This window comes from Saccopteryx leptura, chromosome 4 (genome assembly GCF_036850995.1).
Source record: "Saccopteryx leptura isolate mSacLep1 chromosome 4, mSacLep1_pri_phased_curated, whole genome shotgun sequence".
NCBI lineage: Eukaryota > Metazoa > Chordata > Mammalia > Chiroptera > Emballonuridae > Saccopteryx > Saccopteryx leptura.
This window is the reverse complement of record NC_089506.1, coordinates 77,394,127-77,418,398: the sequence shown is the minus strand read 5'-3', so window position 1 is coordinate 77,418,398 and position 24,272 is coordinate 77,394,127. Positions and strand designations below refer to the sequence as shown.

At 39.2% G+C, this 24,272-nt stretch overlaps 1 protein-coding gene across 4 annotated transcripts in view; it reads left to right on the top strand.

Annotated features, from left to right (window-relative positions):
- PIBF1 (progesterone immunomodulatory binding factor 1) overlaps window positions 1–24,272 on the top strand; it is a 234,760-nt gene that overhangs the window by 186,922 nt on the left and 23,566 nt on the right. The window lies entirely within an intron of this gene.

Here is a 24,272-nt window from a genome sequence, read left to right as displayed (position 1 = left end):
TTATGAGTTAATTTTTATTCCTGGAGTGCCCCTTATTGCCTTATTCATATCTGTCATTAAACTTCCATGTTATTTAATAATTGTTTTATCTTTCTTCCACTACACTGTAAACTTTTTTACTGTACTTCTGTCTTATTCATCATTGTATCATTGTAACCCCAGTGCGTAGTGTACCATATTTGTGTTACATTTTAAATTTTATAAAGTTTACTTCCACATTTCTCACCAAAAATCTTTTCTTTTTTTGTGGCAGAGACAGAGTCAGAGAGAGGAACAGATAGGGACAGACAGACAGAAAGGGAGAGAAATGAGAAACATCAATTCTTCATTGCAGCTCCTTAGTTTCTCAGTGATTGCTTTCTCATATGTGCCTTGACTGAGGGGCTACAGCAGACCAAGTGACCCCTTGCTTGAGCCAGCGACCTTGGGCTCAAGCTGGTGAGCCTTGCTCAAACCAGATGAGCCCACGCTCAAGCTGGTGACCTCAGGGTCTCGAACCTGGGTCCTCCATATCCCAGTCCAACGCTCTATCCACTGTGCCACTGCCTGGTCAGGCCAAAAATCTTTTAGAGTTAATGGAATACCCATTTTATAGAAGGATAAATGAGTTTTAGGTGGCTTGCCCAAAGCCAGTAAGTAACTAAGTCAGATTTATTGAGGTATAATATACTTACACTTAAATTTATTCTTTTTAGCCTACATTTCTATGGTTTCTTACTAACTCACGCAGTTGTGTAACCATCACCACAGTTGATATACAGAATAGTTCCATCACCCCAGAAAGTTCCCTTATACCCCCTTTGTAGTGATATTGTTCCCCAAATGAAGTCCTAGCAACCACTGATCTGTTTTAGTCCTTTGTTCCTTCTAATTACTGAGTAATACATTTTATGGATGTACCAAAGTTTTTTAATCCACTCACCAGCTGAACATTTGAGGGCATCTGTAAGTAAAGCTGCTGTAAACAATTGTAGATGTGTTTTTGTGTAAGAATAGTTTTTATTTCTCTTGGTAAATACCCAGAAGCAGGTAAAGAACTGTACGTTTAACTTTATAAGGAACTGCCAAACTGTTTTTGCAAAGTGACGGTACCTTTGCCTTCCCCCCAGCAAAGAATGCAAGTTCCAGTTGCTCAGCATCCTCGCCAGCAGTTGGTGTTATGAAACCTAGTTTTTTATTCCAGTGCATTTTTTTCCACTGAACTATCACCACCTTATCTTACCTGTGTTTTACCACATGGTCCCCAAACCTTTTTTGGGCCACAGACCAGTTTAATGTCAGAAAATATTTTCATGGACCGGCCTTTAGGGTGGGATGGATAAATGTATCACGTGACTGAGACAAGCGTCAAGAGTGAGTCTTAGACGGATGTAACAGAGGGAATCTGGTCATTTTTTAAAAATAAAACATCGTTCAGACTTAAATATAAATAAAACGGAAATAATTTAAGTTATTTATTCTTTCTCTGTGGACCGGTACCAAATGGCCCACGGACCAGGACCAGTCTGCGGCCCGGGGGTTGGGGACCACTGCTTTACTATTTTGTTATCCTAATAGAGAAAGAAATGCTCAAAACAGATTATTGGTTTATGAGTATCCTGAAGACACTTTTCCAATCTGGGAAAAATATATACCAGAATTTTGGGAAGAAATTATTGGAAGGCTATAGTTTAAAAAGAAAATTTTTTATTTATTGATCAGTGAGAAGGGGGGAAGAGAGAAAGAGAAAGATGATTTGTTGTTCCACTATTTATGCATTTATTGGTTGATTCTTGTATGTGCCCTGACCGGGGATCAAACCTGCAACCTTGGTATAGCAGGGTGACACGCTAACCAACTGAGCTAGGCAGCCAGGGCTTGAAAGGATATTATTGAGAGAGATGGACTTGGGAATATTCCTGGAAGCACTTCAAAGGTGCATTTCCTAGAAATTGAATCAGGGAATTTGGGAATTGTCTCTATCATAGAAATGGCCTTTGGAATGAGTTCTTTTCAAGGTGTATTTTATGTGATGGGTAAAAGAGATAAGATCTCCCTGAATTAGATTTTAGAGATGACTTTTAGGTAGATAAGTAGATCTAACTACAGGTGACAGACATGAAAAGCTCTGAAGATATTTATGCTCCCAACATTCCAGGTCTTATCTACTGTCACTTATGTCCCAGGATTCTGCCTTCAAATAATTGTTTCTTCACTGTGGAAGCCTGATTCATTTACTAAGTAGATTTTCTCAAATGTGTTTAAATTAAATATTTAAAAGATAGTAACTACAGATTTCTGTTCAGTCATACCTACTTTTTTTTTTCATAAAGCTACATAATAAGTGTTTTTCAGAATGGCAATTCTTACATGATTTTTAGAGAATTATGCTAAACTCTGAGGAATATATGAACAACTTTAATTTATAAATTTTGTACATCATACTTGGAATCACATGAGTCCAAACAAAAACTAAAAGTTTTACTCATTGGTTTAAAAATTGAATAGATTTATTTAGCCTGACCTGTGGTGGTGCAGTGGATAAAGTGTCGACCTGGAACGCTGAGTCACTGGTTTGAAACCCTGGGCTTGCCCGGTCAAGACACATACAGGAAGCAACTACTATGAGTTACTGCCTCCCCTTTCTCTCTCACTTTCTCTCTCTCTTTCTTTCTCTCTCTTCCCTTTAAATATCAATAACTAAAATCTAAAAAACAATTGAATAGGTTTAAAACTGTTGGGCAGATAAAATGTATTATGCTCACTTTGTTAAAGATAACATGAGGAAGCCGTCGCCCAGGTGATATTAATGTGTGTTGGGGTGGGCTAAAGGCAGGCGGAATCCTTGTAGCCTGGGGCTTGGTTTTGGGATTAAGCCTTTCCTACCCTTTTTGATGTGGGGTGGTACAATCCAATCATGCCTCAGAAGGTGACTTTGGGTTGGAGACTTCCCTACTTTGTATATTGGATTAAAGGTTGTGAAGCTACACTATAAAATTGGGGCAAAACGGGACTTGGCTCTTGGTTCCTGAGGTTAGCATGAGAGAGCAGAGAGAATAGAGCCAGCAGCGGGAGGAGGCCACGTGGAGAAGGCCGGGAAAAGCAGCCAAGATGGCGGAGTGCTGAGTGAGATGCCAGTTTGTACAGAGTTTGTATCTGGGATAAGGAAGGAGATGGGGAACAGAGGTGAATAAGTTTGGTGAGCTAGAAACCTTTGATTCTAGGAAACTCGGATAAGTCAGTGGCTTTGTGAGCACTGAGTGTGACTGGGTTTTGGAGCCCAGAGTGTGTATTTTACTTGCCCGCCGGGTGCAAACTAGGATTAAAGACTATGGCCCACCAGCTTTTGGCTCCACTGTTTCTTTACCGACTGTCCGAATCCAATGCGAACCTGCAAGGGCCGGGCTGCTTATGATAGTGGCCCCGGCCCTGCCTGCTGGCTTTACAAAAACAAAATGTTTAAACATGAAATTAAATACTAGCAAGATGAAACTACTCATAGAAATATCCTACCACTGCATGGAATCAATGAAATGCACATGGATGCATATCTAATTAAATATTGTCAGTTAACATTCACGCATTTGATAATATCTTCATTTTGACAATTATATTCTAATAATCCAACTTTATGACTTTTATTAATGCCAAACATCTAAAAGAGTACCTTTTTTTCCTTTACAAAGAAAAGTAAAGGTTTAAAAAAACAAGTGTGAAACAAATTTCCAATCTTTTTCTAAGAGGCCATTTAATAGCAGTTTATACAGTGCACGCAGATGCAAACACAAGTACAAACTGGTTTTAGGAAAACAGAACAGCCGGACCAGGGAGGTGTTTGACCATTCGCCTGACGAGACAGAGCCTGCAGGACTGCTTTGTCCAGATTATAGCTCTCGGGGGTCAAGAGCTCAGAATAGTTAGTATGTACAGTTGGATGAGGATAATTCTGATAAGTATAATTTTTTGAAAGGGAAAACCAGGGCAAAGTGAGGCAAGCAGGGCAGAAGGAGCCCAAGGTGCAGGAGGTGTCCGCTCTCGGAGAGGTGCACAGTGCAGCTGGCACCTGATGGCTTGCCTTACCCTAGTCAGGGACCCGGGAAAATTATGTAATATGTGTCGTTGTTTTAATCAGCTAAATTTTCTGTTTAAATTACTGATTCATAAAGAGAACAAATGAACATTATAAATTTTAACGGTTTTTGGGGGGGCTTTTTGTTATCTTTTTTTCACACTGGACAACTCTAACTTTTTAAGCAGTGTCACTTAGTTCTGATGAAACTTTATAAACTCTATAATATAAAATGAGATCACCATCTTATTTATGTAGTTATAGGGTATATATTAAATGAAAAAAGAAAATTGGTGGGATAAATCTAGGTTAACAATTTAAGGACATTTGGAACATGGCCACATAGGGGTTTCATTTTCTTTATTAGTGTTAGCTCAAAATTATTATTTTAAAAGTAACTCCTCTCATATTAAGAGTTCACTTGTGATCTAAAGATTTATAAGAATGATAGAATTATTATTGGCCTCCTAGTCTATAAATCCTTAGCATTTATTCATTCAAAAACAATGGTTGCATTTGGAACTCTGAGTAGTATATTAGATAATTTTTTTCTAAGTGAGAGGAGGGGAGATAGAGAGACAGACTCCCACATGCACCCCAACCAGGATCCACCCAGCAACCCCTGTCTGGGGCAGATGCTCGAATCAACTGAGCTACTTTTAGTGCCTCAGGCCAAAGCTTAAACCAGTCGAGCCACTGGCTGCAGGAGGGGAAGAGGGAGAGAAGTAGGAGAGGGAGGAAGAGAGAAGCAGATAGTCGCTTCTCTTGTGTGCCCTGATGGGGAATTGAACTCGAGATGTCCATATGCCAGGCCGATTCTCTATCCACTAAGCCAACTGTTTGGTGATTTTTATTCTCAACTTTTCCTTAAAGAAAATGTATTAATATTAAAATATATTTGCCTGACCAGGTGGTAGCACAGTGAATAGAGCATCAACCTGGGATGCAGAGGACCCAGGTTTGAAACTCCAAAGTCACCAGCTTGAGTGCTCGCTCATCAGCTTGAACATGGGCTTACCAGCTTGAGCATGAGCAGGTTTGCTCACTTGAGTGTGGAATCATAGACATGACCCCATGGTTGCAGGCTTGAAACTCAAGGTCACTGGCTTGATCCCAGGGTTGCTGGCCTGAGCAAGGGGTCACTGGCTCAACTAGAGCTCCCCAGTCAAGGCACATATGAGAAAGCAATCAATGAACAGCTAAGGTGCCACAACAATAAGTTGATGCTTCTCATCTTTCTCCCTTCCTGTCTGTCCCTGTCTGTTTCTCTCTTTCATTAAAATAATAATAAAAAACATGTTAAAGTATAAAGAGAATGGAGAAAAATAGCATTTTTAGTTGCCTTTTCAGACTACTATATTTAATCAATTGGTGTGATTAAATATATTAGGTTAAAGGATCTGTACGATAAATACTATAAGATGTGATCATGAATTGAATTGAGATCTCATACCTGTTTACATCTCTCCGTTTTAAATTTTCCAAGTTCTCTCCCTGTGAAACCTTTATAAAGCAGAGTGAAAGAGGCAAAATGCCTCTCCTGACAAAATTCCTTTCATTAAGGTACAATTTAATATCATGCCCTCTGCCTTTAAAAGATCAAAACAAGATCTGGTGTCATCTCTCTTTGTTTTTTTGTTTTTTGTTTTGTTTTGTTTTTAGATTTTATTTATTCATTTTAGAGAGGAGAGAGAGAGAGAGAGAAAGAGAGAGAGAGAAAGGGGGAGGAGCAGGAAGCATCAACTCCCATATGTGCCTTGACCAGGGAAACCAGGGTTTTGAACTGGCGACCTCAGAATTCCAGGTCGACGCTTTATCCACTGCACCACCACAGGTCAGGCCTCTCTTTGTTTTTGTGAAACTATTTAAGGCAGTCTACTAAGTACTTCTATTTATATTACATAATTTAGTCTTTACTAACATCCACTGAGATAAATATCATTCCATTTTTACAGATGAAATTGGTGTTGATAAGTGTTAAGTAATCCAACCATGATTACATACTTATTGTCAAAACTGGAAGTATTCCTTTTTTTTTTTTTTTTTTTTACCTGAAACAAAAGCTTGTGATCTTTCTTCTCGGTCTTATTTAGACAAAAACCTCATGATGAATTGCTTGCTCTAGTTCCCAGAAAATTTTTGCCTTATAGATGAAGTTATATCATTTATTTTTTATCAGAAAATGAAAATTATGTGATTTAGTGTATTTCCTATTTTCTTAATTGCCAGAAAACTCAGAGCTGCATATCTTATCCAGGTGTTGAAATCTTTTTTTTCTCTTTTTTCCTTTTGATACCTCAGAATAACTTTTTTTTGTTTTATTCAAGTGGGTTGCAATCTTTTTTACTCATTTTGTGTGTGTGTGTGACAGAGACAGAGAGAGACAGAGAAAGGGACAGGTAGGGACAGACAGACAGGAAGGGAGAGATGAGAAGCATCAATTCTTTGTTGTGGCACATTAGTTGTTCATTGATTGCTTTCTCATATGTTCCTTGACCAGGGGGCTACAACAGAGCAAGTGACCCCTTGCTCAAGCCAGCGACCTTGGGCTCAAGCTGGCGACCTCAGAGTCCAGCTTGGGTCCTCTGCATCCCAGTCCACTGCTCTATCCACTGTGCCACCACCTGGTCAGGCAGTCTTTTTTACTCTTAAATATCTTTATTTATACTCAGAACTCAGAGGTAAAAATATAAGCTATCAAAAATATAAACCTTAAATAATTGGGTAAAAAGAGGTAAAGGAAAAGATCAATTAATAGGATCTCATTCTTGGATAACAGTGGCAGGACTTCAAATTAAACCTTCAGGCTTGAGTACAAGTAATGTGGTTCTTAGAATGGCTTCTTTCTTGTTCAGTGTACGTCTCAGGAGGCCTCTTGTGCTTTTCATTTTTCATCCATTTTATCCACTCGTTGCTTTTATGAAACAAGAATTGCTCATTACCTTTGTATATGTTCAGATTTTCTTTGTATATGTTTTATCATGTATCCATAGAATATAAGCTTTCAAGAGTAGTAAAAGTATTTTTAGTCACCTAAATGTCTAATTGAATAATGAGCATAATTTTAAGAAACTGATATAAAAGCCCCTTTCTAATTTCTCTTACATCTCTATTAAAAGCAGTAGTAAAAGCCCAGTTAGGAAGCTATTCCACTATTTCAGTGAGTGATGGTATATCATGGACTAGATTGGTAATGATGGTGTCTGACAGAGTTGACCAATTTGAAAGCTATTAAAACCAGAATTGAGATCCAAGATGGTGGTGGACTGGATGGAAGCTAGATTCACCTCCTCCCAGGACCACCTGGAATTACAACATACAACTATAGAACGATATCCTGAATAACCAACTTAAGACCAGCTGGAAAGAAGTCCTATAACCAAGTACTTTAGAAGAAACCTCATCAAAATGGTAGGAAAGGCAGAGATACGAAAATGGCTGGCCTTGCTCCCACAGTCAGCTGCTAAGTAAGGTTCCAAAGGGATATATCAGTTTTGGGTGGTTCCCTCTTAGAAGCATGAGGTCCAAACCTCAAGCTGGGATGCCCAACCCAAAGCATCAGAACCAGGAAGAGGAACCCACATAACATTTGGCTGTGAAAGCAGTGGGTGGAGTTTCTGTCCACCAAGGAGAGATAGGAGTCCAAAATTTTGTTCACAGCCACTCACCCTTGGCTCCAGTGGCAGGAGAATGGAGAGGACCAGGGTCATGTAAGGAGAGACTAAGGTGTGTGGTTCTGGTGAGAGAACTGAAAGGACAGCCTCCATGATCCCTGTGCTGAGTCGTTCTCCCATACAGGAGACACTGCTTTCTTCAGTGCAGCATCAGCCCGATGGAAAGCAATAGCCCCTCCCTCCAGATTCCCCTTGCCCCACCCTGTGGAGCTTACATACTGCTGAGGAGTACAACCAGAGGCTCTTTCAGCGACTGAGCCTAATAGGCAGCCATCAGGTGGAGGCTGGTGGAAGCGAATCTTGGGGTGCCTTGGGACTTTGGTGCACAGTTTGGTACTCCACATATGCACCCTGGCCCAGCAGAGGCAGCCACCAATTGTGGCTTCCTTACAACTCCAAACAGGTTGCTGAGGGCCTGTCACAGGTATCTGATATTGGCCTGCACCAGAGTCCCTCCCATGAGGCTCAGAAACAACACACCCAGTGGCCATTTTCAGACAGTGTCAGAGCAGATTTCTAAGCTTCAAAAGCAGGATATCCAAAGGGAGATCTCGGCAGTAAACAAACCCTGTTGAGACAAATTCCACTTTTGAGGTCAGCACCTCCACCGCTGCTCACAGGCTTTGATCAGGGTTGAGCTTCACAGTTAGCCAGCCTGAGGGGCAATCCCTGTATGGCCAGTAGCCACGGCCGCCATCACAGCCGCCTGGCCCATACAGGTTCGCATTTGATTCGGACAGATGATGTAAAGCCAGTAGCCAGGGCCACCATCACAGTCAACTGGCCAATGCAAGTTCGCATTTGATTCGGACAATCAGTAATGAAACAATGGAACCAAGAACTGGTGGGCCATTATCTTTAATCCTAGCTTGCTCCTGGTGGGCAAGTAAGAACACACACTGGGCTCCAAAACCCACTCATTCAGTGCTCACAAAGCTACTGACTTATCCGAGTTTCCTAGAATCAAAGGTTTCTAGCTCACCAGACTTATTCACCTCTGTTCCCCATCTCTTTCTCTCTGCACAAACTCTGAACAAACTGGCTTCTCCTTCAGCACTCCGCCTTCTTGGCTGCTTCTCTTTTCCTCCACATGGCCTTTCTGTGCTCTCCTCCAGCATGGGCTCCTGTGCCCCATTTTATAGTGTAAAAATCAAAACCTTTAATCCAATATACAAACAAGGAAGTCTCTGATACAGAAGTCACTTAGGGTGGGAAAAGCTTAGTCTTAAAACTAAGCCTTGGCCTGACCTGTGGTGGCACAGTGGATAAAGCGTCGACCTGGAAATGCTGAGGTCGCCGGTTCGAAACCCTGGGCTTGCCTGGTCAAGGCACATATGGGAGTTGATGCTTCCAGCTCCTCCCCCTTTCTCTCTCTCTGTTTCTCTCTCTCCCTCTCTAAAAATGAATAAATAAAATTTAAAAAAAAAACAACTAAGCCTTAGGCTATAACGACCCTGCCTGCTTACAGCCTGCCCCCAAACCCAATGCAAACTATAAGAAAGCAAACATATATATTATATTTATAAATTTATTTGACCAACAATCCCACACATGAATGGGTCAATAACAATCAAAACTCAGTTATAATAGGAGGACCCATATAACCCACATAAAGGACATTGGTACCCAGCTCAGATGAACAAGGACACTGCACCATTGGATCCCACAGGACACCTACTACATAAAGCCATCTTATGAAGACTAGGAGTCATGGCAGATCTATCTAATACATAGAAACAAACACAAAGAGGCAGCCAAAATGGGGAGACAAAGAAGCAGACCCAAATGAAAGAACAGGAGAAGTCTCCAGAAAAAGAGCTAAATGAAATGGAGAGAAGCAATTTATCAGATATAGAGTTCAAAGTAATGGTCAAAAGGATGCACAACAGCATGAAAATAGTCATAAAGAAAGAAAAGGACCACTCAGAAAAAAAGAATACGATATCTGAAATGACACTGGAAGGAGTAAATAATAGGTTGGATGAAGCGGTGGATTGAATCAGCAATTTAGAAAACAAGGTAGGAAAAAGAAAACACTCAATCAAAACAGGAAAAAGATAAATTAAAATGAATGAGGCTAGTTTAAGGGACCTCTAGGGCAACATGAGACATAACATCATCTGTATAATAGGGATAATAGAAGAAAAGAGAAAGCAAGGGATCATGAACCTATTTGAAGAAATAATAATCAGCCCTGACAAGATAGCTTGGTTAGTGAGAGCATCATCCTGAGGCACAGAGGTTGGCAGTTCGATTCCCACTCAGGGCACATACAGAAACAGATTGATGTTCCTCTTTCTCTCTCTCCCTCACTCCCTTTCTCCCTCTAAAATCAAATTTGAAGAAATAAACATTGAAAAAATAAAGAAATAATGATTGAAGACTTAACCTGGTGAAGGACACACAAGTCTTGAAGCACAGAGAATCCCAAACAAGATGGACCCAAAAGGATCACTTGAAGACACATCATAATTAAAACGGCAAAGATAAAAGACAAAGAGAATCTTAAAGGCCGCAAGAGAAAGACAGGTACCTACAACGGAGCTCCTATAAGGCTGTCAGCTGATTTCTCAACAGAAACATTTCAAGCTAGAAGGGATTGGCACGAAATATTCAAAGTGATAAAAAACAAGGACCTGTACCAAGACTATTTTACCTAGCAAGGCTACCATTGAAAACTGAAGAAGAAATAAAGAGCTTCTCAGACAAGAAAAAACTAAAGGAGTATGTTATCACCAAACCAGTATTACAAGAATGTTAAAGGGCCTGCTTTAAGAAAAAGAAGAAGAAACAAACAAACAATTAAAAAACAACATTGCTGCCTGACCAGGTGATGGCGCATGGATAGAGCATCGGATTGGGACGCAGAGGACCCAGATTCAAGACCCCGAGGTCGCCAGCTTGAGCGCGGGCTTGTCTGGTTTGAGCAAGGCTCACCAACTTCAGCCCAAGGTCGCTGGCTTGAGCAAGTGGTCACTCGGTCTGCTGTAGCCCCCCAGTCAAGGCACATAAGAGAAAGCAATCACTGAGAAACTAAGGTGCCGCAACAAAGAATTGATCCTTCTCATCTCTCTCCCTTCCAGTCTGTCTGTTCCTCTCTCTGTCTCTCTCTGTCTCTGTCACACACACACAAAACCAGAACATTGTTAAAATAATGGCAATAGATATGTACCTATCAATAATCATTTTAAATGTAAATGGCTTAAATGTTACAATCAAAAGATACAGGTTAGCTGAATGGATAAGAAAACAAGACCATGCCTGACCAGGTGGTAGTGCAGTGGCTAGAGTAGTGATTCTCAAAGTTTTTGAAGTTGGGGCGCATTTAAAATTCTGCAAATAATTGTAGGTGCACTATATACAAATTTCTGAGAAATATGTTATAATGATTAAGTCAAATATTAAAGAAAAAATATAAAGTCCAAGCGTGGTTTTATGGTAATTAAACAAAATAAATATGACAAAATTAAATTTATTCTGACATTAAAAAAACATTTTTATGGCCTGACCAGGCGGTGGCACAGTGGATAGAGCATCGGACTGGGATGCAGAGAACCCAGGTTCGAGACCCTGAGGTCATTAGCTTGAGCACGGGCTCATCTGGCTTGAGCAAAAAGCTCACCAGCTTGGACCCAAGGTCGCTGGCTCAAGCAAGGGGTTACTCAGTCTGCTGAAGGCCCGTGGTCAAGGCACATATGAGAAAGCAATCAATGAACAACTAAGGTGTCTCAACAAAAAACTGGTGATTGATGCTTCTCATCTCTCTCCATTCCTGTCTGTCTCTGTCTATCCCTTTTTATGACTCTCTCTCTGTCCCTGTAAAAAACAAAACAAAAAAAACCATTTTGTTACATTCTTTGAGTTATGCTTTTTAAAATTCATAAAAAAGGGGTTAAAAATAAAACAACAAAGTAGTTTATAGATATAGATATAGATATAGATATATAGATAGATACATTCTTAGTAAAATTTAGTAAATTCGGCAGGTCCCTGCGTGAATGTGTTAAGTTTTTTCATTCTTGTGTTTATGAGAAACATGAGCCTGATGTGTCCTAGCAGTTTCTTCAATGTTTGGGCATATATTTGAAAGGCAAACTCTCATTTCCTCATCAATACATTGAATAATTCCTCTCTTTTTACTCTTAATTGTGTTTAGTGCAGAAAACCCCCACCATACATATCAACCTAACTTTACACCAAACAAAGGATAGAAGAAACTTGCCTCCAGTCTTTCGGGGAACATGGGGGGGTAGTGTAAACAATCTAGCACCACAGCTTAACAGCCTTTTACAACCTAATCAGGCAAGTGAGATGCAGGGTTGGGCAGACTGTCAGCTTCCAGCCAATTCCCCACACCTCTGTCCCCCAAAAATCTAAACTCCAAAACCCCTGTTGGCTCTCTTGGTCCCCAACAGGCACATATTTCTCTGGAATACCATAGGGCGCACTGGAAATCTTCTTGGGCACACCAGTGCACCCTGGCACACACTTTGAGAACCACTGGGCTAGAGTATCAGCCTGGGATGCTAAGGACCCCAGGTTCGAAACCCCGAGGTCACCAGCTTGAGTGCTGGGTCACCAGTTTGAGCATGGGATCATAGACATGACCCTATGATCCATAGCTTGATCCCAAAGGTCACTGGCTGAAAGCCTAAGGTCGTTGGCTTAGGCTCAAAGTTGCTGGCTTGATCTAGCTCACCTGGAGCCCCCCGGTCAAGGCACAAATGAGAAGCAACTACCCCTAGTTGATATTTCCCACTCCAAGTGCACATGGCACTGGCCAATTTATTAGCTGAGTTACTTAGAGCATCATCCCAGAACACCAAGGTTGCAGATTTGATCCCCAATCAGAGCACATATGAGAAGCAACCAGTGAATGCACAACTAAGTGAAACAAAGAATGGATGATTCTCTCTCTCCCTCAATCAATCAATAATTTTTTTTGAAGAATTAAATGCACATGGAACATTTTCTATTATAGACCACGGTAGGACACAAAACAAGTCTCAATAAATTTAAGAAGATTGAAATTATAGCAAGCATATTCTGTGATCATAATGATTTGAAACTAGAAATCAACCACAAGAAAAAAACTGAAAAACACACACAAAGACATGGAGGCTAAATAACTTGTTGTTAAGCAATGAATGTGATAACAATGAGACCAAGAAATAAGTCAAAAGGCACCTTGAAACAAATGAAACTGAGAAAACAACCCAAAAGCTATGGGCCACAGCAAGAACAGTCCAAAGAGGGAAATTCATAACATTATAGGCCTATCTCAAGAAACAAGAATCATCTCAAATAAACAGCCTAACTTTACACTTTAAGGAACTTGAAAAAGACCAACAAACAAAACCCAAAGTGAGTACAAGGAAGGAAATACTAAAGATCAGAGCAGAAATAAATAAGTCTTTAAAAAAAAGATACATAAGATCAATGAAACCAAGAGCACGTTCTTTCAAAAGATAAACAAGATTGACCAACTTTGAGCCATACTCATCAAGAAAAAAAAGAAAGGAGACCCAAGTAAATAAAAGCAGAAATGAAAAAGCAGTAACAACTGACACAAAAGAAATGCAAAGGATTGTAAAAAAAAAAAAAATTACAAACAACTATATGCCAACAAACTGAACAATCAGTCGAAATGGATAGATTCCTAGAAATCTACAGTCTTCCAAACCTAAATCAGGAAGAATCAGAGAATCTGAATAGACAGATTACAACTAGTGAAATTGAAGGTATAATCGAAAAGCTTCCACCAAACAAACGTCCCGGACGGAATGGCTTCACAGGTGAATTTTACCAAACATTCAAAGAAGAACTAACACCTATCCTCAAACTATTCCAGAAAATTCAAGAGGGACGATTCCCAAGCTCATTTAATAAGACCAACTACAAAGAAGGAAAATTATAGACTAATATCGCTGATGAACATAGATGCTAAAATCCTCAGCAAAATATTAGCAAACCAGATCCAGCAACACAGGGGGTCCTCAAGTTACAACACAGTTCTGTTCTTATGAAAGTGATGTAACCTGAATGTTGATGTAAATCAAAACACTCCTTAGTCTATATCACGTACCTATCCTAACTGGTATATTCCTCTGATGCTACTTTTCCAACCACAGAACTAGCAATCTTTCCATCTCAATCATTCCACTTCACTGTTTAGTAATCACAGACGATTTCATAGGGGCTGATCCCTTCACATGCTCAAGGATATGGTCTTTATCCTTGATAATTGTGGCTACAGTAGAGCAGCTAAGGCCTAGCATGTGGCCGATGTTCATCGCTGATTCTCCTTTTTCTGATCTCTTGACAATGTTTAATTTCACTTTCATCATGATAGCTTTCTTCTTCTTCAAAACACTACCATCTGAAAACTCTGACTTTCATTTATAAGCCATGATAAGGGCCAAAAAATCACCAAATAAAGCAAGACAGACGGAACACTTGCACTTTTAACAGTCCAAAATGGCATAGGTAAGCGTACTGGGGGACACTATCTCCCTCACTCATGTGCCACATTACTGCATATTCTCCCACTGCAGGCAACCAAACTACAGTGTGTCTAAAGTCATAGTGCACTTTTGACCGGTCACAGGAAAGCCACAAAAGACGATAGAAATGTGAAATCTGCACCAAATAAAAGGAAAACTCTCCTAGTTTCACACCTATTCAGTGCAGTTTGATATGGGCTCACGCATAGATTTTTTAGGGCTCCTTAGGTAGCTATCCCGTATAGCCTCTACAGACTCATCACTGACTGATGGCCTACCAGAACGGGGTTTCTCCACCAAACTGCCGGTTTCCTTCAACTGCTTATCCCCGTGTAATGTTATTCCTATGTGGTGGCGCTTCCTTATAAACACGCCGATATTCACGTTGCACTTTGGTCATGAATTCGAATTTAGCCAGCCACAGAACGCACTGAACTTTCCTCTGTACTGTCCACATCTCAACTGGCATGGCCGTGGGCTGCTCCGCTGTATACACAGTGTTACATCATCATCTGCACATGCGCACATGCTGCCACATCATCCTACAGAAACTGGGAGGGCTTTTCGTTTATTTGGTGCAGATTTCACATTTCTATCGTCCTTTGTTGCTTTCCTGTGACCAGTCAAAAGTGCACCATGACTTTACGGACACACTGTAGTTCACCCATGTAGTCTGTAAGTATGATGCTAATGGTGTAAGCAGAAACACTCATGTCTCAATTTATTTAAGAGTTTATGGGAATGAGCACCATAAACTCAAAACATAGTATATTGAGACTATCATAACCCAAGAATCCCCTATACATGGAAAAGATTTACTTACTAAGTGGCGTTTATTTCAGGTATGAAGGTTGGTACAATATCTGCAAATCAAACATGATACACCACATTAACAAAATGAAAGATAGAAACCACATGATCATATCAGTACATGCAGAAAAAACTTCTGATAAAATCTAGCACCCATTTCTGATAAAATAAAAAAAACACACAAAACTCTCAACAAAGTGGGAATAGAGTGAATGTATCTCAGTATAATAAAGGCCATATATGACAAACCCACAGCCAATATCATACTCAGTGGGCAAAATTACAAACATTTCCCTTCATATCAGGAATAAGACAGGGATGGTTGCTTTCACCCCTTATTCAGTATAGTAGTGGAAGTTCTAGCCACAGCAATCAGACATGAAGAAGAAATATAAAAGACATCCAAATTGGAAAGTAAGAAGTAAAACTGTCATTATTTGCAGATGACATGATACTATATATAGAAAACCCTAAAGCCTCTACCTAAAAGTTACTAGGACTAATAAACTCAGTAGAGTATCAAGATACAAAGTAAATATCTAAAAATCAGTTGCATTTTTATGCAGTAATAATGAACTGTCAGAAAGGAGAACTAAGAAAACAGTGCTATTCACAATTTCTTCAAGAAGAATAAAATGCTTAGGATTATATTTAACCACAGATGTAAAAGATCTGTACTTAGAAAATTATAAAATACTGAAGAAAGAAATTGAAGAAGATAAAAATAAATGGAAGCATATACCATGTTCATGAATAGAAAGAATCAACATCATTAAAATTTGCATACTACCCAGAGCAATCTATAGATTCAATGCTATTCCTATCAAGATACTAATGGCATGTTACACAGGAACAAATATTCCAAAAATATATATAAAACAATGAAAGATCCCAAATAACAACACTGATTTTGAGAAAGAAGAATGAAGTTGGAGGAACCATGCTACCTGTTACCAAACTATACTCAAAACCAGAGTAATCAAAACAGCTTTGTACAGGCATAAAAACAGACATATTGATCAATAAAACAGAATAGAGAGCTTAGAAATAAATTTACACCTTTATAATAAATTAATATTTGACAAAAGAGGCAAAAACCTACAATGTACTAAAGATAGCCTATTCAATAAATACTGTTGGATATATTGGGCAGATACATGCCAAAAAATGAAACTAAGACCACCCTCTTGTCCCATAAACTCAAAATGCATTATAAACCCTTAAATGTTTGACTCAAAACCATAAATTTCCTTGAAGAAAACATAGGCAATGAAATCTGAAATATTTCTCGTAGCAATATTTTTTTCTGATATACAGGCAATCCCTGGGTTATGAAAGAGGTAGGTTTTGTAGGTTTGCTCTTAAGTTGAATTTTTATATAATTTGGAACAGTTACATTTACCTATTAAATGCAACTTAGATGTTTGTCTTAACATTGTATTTATTTTTTACCTTTTTGTGCATATAAATACTTAAACATTTCCAACCCACAGAACCTATTTTGTTCATAACCCTAAGACTGCCTGTATCTCCTTGGGCAAGGGAAACAAAAGAAAAAATACACAGCCTGACCTGTGGTGGCACAATGGATAAAGAGTTGACCTGGAATGATGAGGTTGCTGGTCCAAAGCCCTGGACTTGTCTGGTCAAGGCACATGTGACAAGAAATCAATGAGCAACTAAAGGGAAGCAACTATGAGTTGATCATTTCTCACTCCCTCCCCCCTCTCTCTGTAAAATCAATAAAATTAAAAAAGAAAAAAAGAAACAAATGTGACTGTATCAAACTAAAATGTTTTTGCACAACAAAGGAAACAATCAATGAAATTAAAATACAACCCACCGATTGGGAGAACATATTTGCTAATATCCAAAATTTATAAAGAACTTGTAAAACCCAACACTAAAAAAAAAATAAACAATCTAGTTAAAAAATGGGCCAAGGAAAAAAAATGGTCAAAGGACCTGACTAGACATTTCTCCAAAAAGGACATACAGGTGGCCAATAGACATTTGAAAAGATGCTCAATGTCACTATCTTCAGAGAAATGCAAATTAAAATTACAATGAGATATTACCTCACACCTTTCAGAATGATTTTCATCAGCAAATCAACAAACAAGTGCTGGAGAGGATGTGGAAAAGAACCTTCGTGCACTGTTGCTGGGAATGCAGACTGGTGCATCCACTGTAGAAAGCAGTATGGAGTTACCTCAAAAAATTAAAAATGGAGCCTGATCAGGTGGTGGCGCAGTGGATAGAGCGTCGAACTGGGATGCAGAAGGACCCAGGTTCTAGACCCCGAGGTCGCCAGCTTGAGCACGGGCTCATCTGGCTTGAGAAAAAAAAAAGCTCACCAGCTTGGACCCAAGGTCTCTGGCTCCAGCAAGGGGTTACTCGGTCTGCTGAAGGCCCACGGTCAAGGCACATATGAGAAAGCAATCAATGAACAACTAAGAAGTTGCAACGCGCAACAAAAAACTAATGATTGATGCTTCTCATCTTTCTCTCCGTTCCTGTCTGTCCCTGTCTATCTCTGCCTATGTAAAAAAAAAAAAAAAAGTTAAAAAAATTAAAAATGGAACTGCCTCATGATGCAGCAATTTGCCATCTGGGACTATATCTGAATAAACCCATAACACTGATTCAAAAGAATATCTGTACTCCTATGTTCATTGCAGCATTATTTACAATAGCCAAGATTTGGAAGCAGCCCAAGTGCCCATCAGTAGATGAGTGGATAAAAAAGTTGCGGTTTATTTGCATAATGGAAACTCAGCCATAAAAATTAAAGAAAGAAAAACTTTTTTCATGACAGAAACAAGGAGAGAGGGTGGGAGGGAGGGAGGAGGAAAAAGAAAGAAGAAATCTTACCCTTTGCAACAGCATGGATGAACTTCAAGTTCATTATGCTAAGTGAAATAAAACAAGTACCATTTGATTTCGCTCATATGTAGAGTCTAATGAACAAAATTAACTAACAAGCAAAATAGAGACAGACTCATAGAAAGAGGCTGACGACTGTCAGTGAAGGGAAGAGAAATTGAGCAAAATAGAAAAAAAAAGGAAAGTAGAATCATGGGGTTTAATGATTGATTTATTTTAGAGACTAATAAAGAGGGGAAATGAAAACTGAGGCCCAGTGTTTTGGTTTGTGTCCTGGGTTTATGGTGGTGCTACATAATACATTAGAGGAATAGGTTTGGCGCAGGGGTCCCCAAAGTACGGCCCACGGGCCGCATGCGGCCCCCTGAGGCCATTTATCCGGCCTCCACCACACTTCCGGAAGGGGCACCTCTTTCATTGGTGGTCAGTGAGAGGAGCATAATTCCCATTGAAATACTGGTCAGTTTGTTGATTTAAATTTACTTGTTCTTTATTTTAAATATTGTATTTGTTCCCATTTTGTTTTTTTACTTTAAAATAAGATATGTGCAGTGTGCATAGGGATTTGTTCATAGTTTTTTTTATAGTCCGGCCCTCCAACGGTCTGAGGGACAGTGAACTGGCCCCCTGTGTAAACTGTTTGGGGACCCCTAGATTTGGGGAAGAAATGGTCAAGAAAATACCTACATGGCTGTAACAAGTGGGGTGTAAAAAATGTAGGTTCTGGAGCCTAAGCAAGAGAACTCTCATCTGGAGGCAGGATGTGAGGGGACAACGTAGGATGGAGCTGTGCGTGAATGTGGGAATTACTAGGTTAAATGAACCAGTGAGAGTATATAGGGTGAGAACCAAAACGCACCAATGACAAAATCCTAAAGAGCAACAAGAGTTAAGAAATGGGTGGAGCCTGACCAGGCGGTGGCGCAGTGGATAGAGCATCAGACTGGGATGCAGAAGACCCAGGTTCGAGACCCCTGAGGTCGCCAGCTTGAGTGTAGACTCATCTGGTTTGAGCAAAATTCCACCAGCTTGAGCCCAAGGTCGCTGGCTCCAGCAAGGGGTTACTCAGTCTGCTGAAGGCCCGTGGTCAAGGCACATATGAGAAAGCAATCAATGAACAACTAAGGTGCTGCAACGCGCAATGAAAAACTAATGATTGATGCTTCTCATCTCTCCATTCCTGTCTGTCCGTGTCTATCCCTCTCTCTGACTCACTCTCTGTCTCTGTAAAAAAATAAATAAATAAAAAATAAAGAAATGGGTGGAGGCACCTGACCTGTGGTGGTGCAGGACAGAGCACCGACCTGGAGTGCTGAGGTCACCGATTCAAAATGCTGGGCTTGTTGGGTCAAGGCACATACAGCAAGCAACCCGTAAACTGCTAGAGTGAAGCAACTATTTCTGGTTCCCCGCCCCTCCTCTTTCTGTAAATTCAATAAATAAAATCTTTAAAAAGAAATGGGCGGAGGAAAAGTGCTTACACAAAGAAGACTAAGGAGTGACCAGGTTGATGATAGCAACATCAGGATGACAGCATCAGCCAGGAAACTGGGAAAGAACCATTAAGAAGGAACAGAGTTGCCAGGCCAAACAAAGATAAAAAAAAAAAAAAGAAAGTGTGATTGGCTTTAACAAGATAGTGAAGCAGTTTCAGTGAAGGTAAAGACAGATTGCAGTGAATTAGTGAATGAATAGAAATTGAAAAGTAGTCATAGAAAATATAGATGGCCATAAGGTATTTGAATAAGAGCACGTAGGATGATCAAGGAGGGAGCCTTCGACAAAGGGCATTCGACTGTATCAAAGTTGGAGAATATCCAGTTTAAATGGTGATCAGAAGGAGCCAAACAGAACAAGGCATCGAAAATACAAAAGAGAGAAAATAATCAGTTGAGCAGAAGTGTGGGGAAAGGAAAAAATCCAGAGCAAAGTGACGGGATTTAACTTCAGATAGGTGAGTGCCTTTTCCATTTTGAGAAGTAAAAAATAAAGACCAAGATACTAGTAAGTTTGTGAATTGGTGGTAAGAACTTAGGGAGTCCCATCTAATGGCTGTTTTCTAAAGGCATGGCACAGAGTTTTGAGAAAAATTCTCCAAGAATGTTTGTTAAAAACTAATAATGGTCTTTTCCAGTCTTCAATAATAATTGTACTAGAAACTGTCAAGTAAGATAGGAAGCTTTAGAAACTGGCCTTTAATATACCCTTCTTACTTCCCCTCAAAAAAAAATAAAACTCATTCTGATAACTGATATTTCGCTGAAAACGTACGGAAGCTCTCCTACACCCAAGAACAATTTTAGAGAACTGCCGAAAAGTAACGATAGCAAATCATATCTTCAAAGTTTGTCTAGATAGAATACAGCTACTCCTAAAATCCTGGACATGGTAGTTGTAGCCATAGTAACCTGTATGGCTAGCAAGACTGTCAAGAATAATATATATTTGTGGATTGTAAGATCTTTTTCTAAGACCTGGGATTCTTCTCTTTCATTCAGTGCTCCTGCCAAGAATATTTCTGAGGGTCCACACAGGCATGATAGCCAAGCACTCCTTACTAAGTACCTGGAATGGGCAAGGCCCCATACTTGCTGAATGGTAGGCTAACTTCCACTCTCCCAGATAACTTGCCTCTTACTGCAATGCATGTCACTTAATAAAGAAAACAAACCCCGCAGTTAGCCAGGTTTCTTAAAAGTGAAGTCAGTGTAATTATCATTCTTTTATGGTATGTTTATGTTTCAAGATTCTAACTCATGTTCTTTGTGATTTCTCGGAAAGTTCAAGAACATTTCAGCATTACAAGTGTCCCTTAGGCAATGTACTTCATAAATGGTTCAAACAAATTACATTTTTCTACATGTGTGTCATTCTTTTTGGTTCATACTTAACTGTCTTGATATTTTCTTAAGAATACCTTCTTGCATGGTTTTCTTACACACCTATGTAGTTAAGTTTTATAGTCAGCATGACTAGAAAAAAAACACTGAATGGGGAAATAAATTTTATTTTAATGAAGATATAATTATTTTTCAGATTCATACATTTTTTCATCATAATACTGCTCTTCAAGTTAAAATTTGTTTCTGATTGAATGTAAATGAGTGTTTTAAAGAAAGACAATTGCCTGACCAGGCAGTGGCGCAGTGGATAGAGCATCAGACTGGGATGCAGAGGACCCAGGTTCGAGACCCTGAGCTCGCCAACTTGAGTGCGGGCTCATCTGGTTAGAGCAAAAGCTCACCAGCTTGGACCCAAGGTTGCTGGCTCGAGCAAGGGGTTACTTGGTCTGCTGAAGGCCCGCGGTCAAGGCACATATGAGAAAGCAATCAATGAACAACTAAGGTGTCGCAATGCGCAACGAAAAACTAATGATTGATGCTTCTCATCTCTCCGTTCCTGTCTGTCTGTCCCTGTCTATCCCTCTCTGTGTTTCTGTAAAATAAATAAATAAATAAATAAAGACAATTATTACAGTGAAACCTAAAGTGCACATCGAGCATAAGTCATATTTTCATTATAATGTTTTAGAATGCTTTTTTTTAAAATCTAAGGGTATGTGTATTGAGGTCTGAGGAAATTAAGGAAGAAAAATATTATAAAACATACTCATCGCAAATTTGAATTTGCATGTACTTTAAATATGGCAGAACCAAATCTATTGTATAACAGTGATAATAACTTGAATTTTTATAACTTTTTTTCTACCAAAATGTTTAGAACACTTTTAGATTATTATATTATGCTATTCATTTAAGGATCAGTTATATATTGCTTTCAGTCAAGTATATCTGGTCATAGCAACCAGAGAAAGGAAATGTTTTAAATCATCCTTCCATGAGAGAGGTGGCCTTTGGCTTATGCCTTCTAGATTTCAATAGAGCATTAAGTTTTTCCCCAACATAGATATTTTTCAATTCTTAGTAAGTATGTTTAATATTTATATATTACTCTATAGTTCTTTTTCTATTCATTTATTCCACTTAAACCTCACAAGAGCCCTGTGATGGGCTTACACTCATTTCACAGAAGCAGCAACTGGATCTCAACTATTTCTCTCCTCAATTTTAGTGTTAACTCTCCTCAATTTTGAGTTGCATAAAAGACACTTGAATTTCTTTTAGATTGTATTCTATGGACTTCTATTTTTGTGAGGACTTGTACAGAGAACTTAGTAGAATTAAGTCAAATTATTTTGAGTTCCATAAGTATCTTGGCTTTTTCTTTAATCTTTTCATCATATTCTTTAAAATTACAGATGTCTTTGTTGTATTCTGTAAAACTCTGTCTTGTGTGAATCAATATATTATCTCATCATAAAAATATTTTGTGTATATATGCCCTTTTAACTTTTTCACATCACATTTTCACATCTATTATGTATTGTGTAGACCTATCATTTCCTTTCCTTTTCTTTTTTTAAAGAATGAAATGTGTATTTTTCCCACTACATTTTAGAAGTTTGATATGTTTTGTTTCACAAAGTTAAAAAGTCAAAAAGTTTCACTCTTATTTTCAGTCAGTAAGAACAAGTAAATGACCTCTTGCTATCACTTCTAACCCTGTGTTTTTATGACTCTCCTAGTATAGTAGCAGTTTATAACAAGACAAACAATGCAAAGACATAAGGAGACACACAAAACAAACTGTAAAGCTATAAATAAGTCTCTAGAGCTTGTGGCCAGGAGAGAATATTTACAATGATATTGACAATGAATGCACTGTCAATGAATATTGACAGTGAGGTAATTATTATCATAATTCTGTTAGGTACCACATTGGTATATTTTGATATGAACTTAACAAATCACTGATCACATACCAAGGAGCCAACACTGAGAGAGGCTGGGAATATAACATGAAGTAAGTATAGGCATTGTTGTGAATCATACTCAGGAAACTGGTGCTCAGAATGGAGGATAGAGTTTAGAGTCTGAAACTGATGATGAAAATTAGCAAGAATATGCATCAAAACCTATCAGATTATACTGAAATAGTAAAGGCCAGAAAATAGACAGCAGCTAGATGAAGACTGTTACAGAAGAGTAAGCCAGGCACTAAGAGGACATGAATACCAGAAGACAAAGCAGTCAGAAGTTTAAGGTACCTGGCCTGTGGTGGCACATTATATAGAACGTGGACCTGGAATGCTGAGGCCCCCTGTTCACAGCCCTGGTTTGGCCTGGTCAAGGCCCATATGACAAGCAAGCAATGAACAGCTAAAGTGAAGCAACTATGAGTTGATACTTCTCACTCCCCAATAAAATCAATAAAATCTTTAAAAAAAAAAGAGAAGAAGAAGAAGAAGTCCTAGGTACTATCAGTAATCAGGTGAGCTAAAGGGTCCACACAAACCAATCAGAACAGACTCAAGATGCCTACACTCTGTTTTAATCAACAATGTATTAGTTTCCTCTACTTGGATCACTGTTGAGAATGACCTTAAGATAATATCCAAGTTCAGGGAAGGCTGCTTCAGGTGATTAGTTATGTCCCCTAAGCTATGGCAGCATAATTATCTCATTCCTGTAAACACTTGAGCTCTCACTAAGCCTTCAGTCATAGACTGGGTATGATTCCAAATTGTTTATGTCCTTGGAAATGTTTTGACTAAGCAGTAGGTAGGTCTTATTCTCCTTTGCTGTAACCAGCACTTCTTTCTTTATGTGTTCTGAATTAGAAAAATGAATGAACTGAGTGTGTTTAAATTTAAGAAATTCAAAGCAGCCATGCGAAAAAGGCAATAACAGACTTGTTACATATGTCTCCAAAATTGGAATGAAAACCTAATGGTAGAAGTTATAAGGAGACATGTTTGTTTTGTTTTGCTTTATTTTGTTATTACTATTGTTATTTTGCTTTGTTTTATTTAGAGGGTAGGTTAACTAAAGATTACATTTAAACATGAAATTGGGTGTGTCAAAAGCTTTTTCTTTTAGCAAGAGAGACAGAGAGGGATAGACTGACAGGAAGTGGGAGAGATGAGAAGCATCAGTTCTTTGTTGAAGCACCTTAGTTGTTCATTGATTGCTTTCTCTTATGTGCCATGATGGGGGTGGGGGGCGCTACAGTTGAGTCAGTGACTCCTTGCTCAAGCCTGTGATCTTGAGCTCAAGCCAGTGACCTTTGGGCTCAAGGCAGCGACCATGGGGTCATATCTATGATCCCACACTAAGCCAGCTACCCTTCACTCAAGCTGGTTAGGCCACACTCAAGCCGGCAATGTCAGAGTTTCAAACCTGTGTCGTCTACATCACAGGCCTGTGCTCTGTCCACTGTGCCACTGCCTGGTCAGGTTCAAAAGCCTTGAAAAATGTGTCTGCATTATTGTGTAAATAATGACAGGTCTGA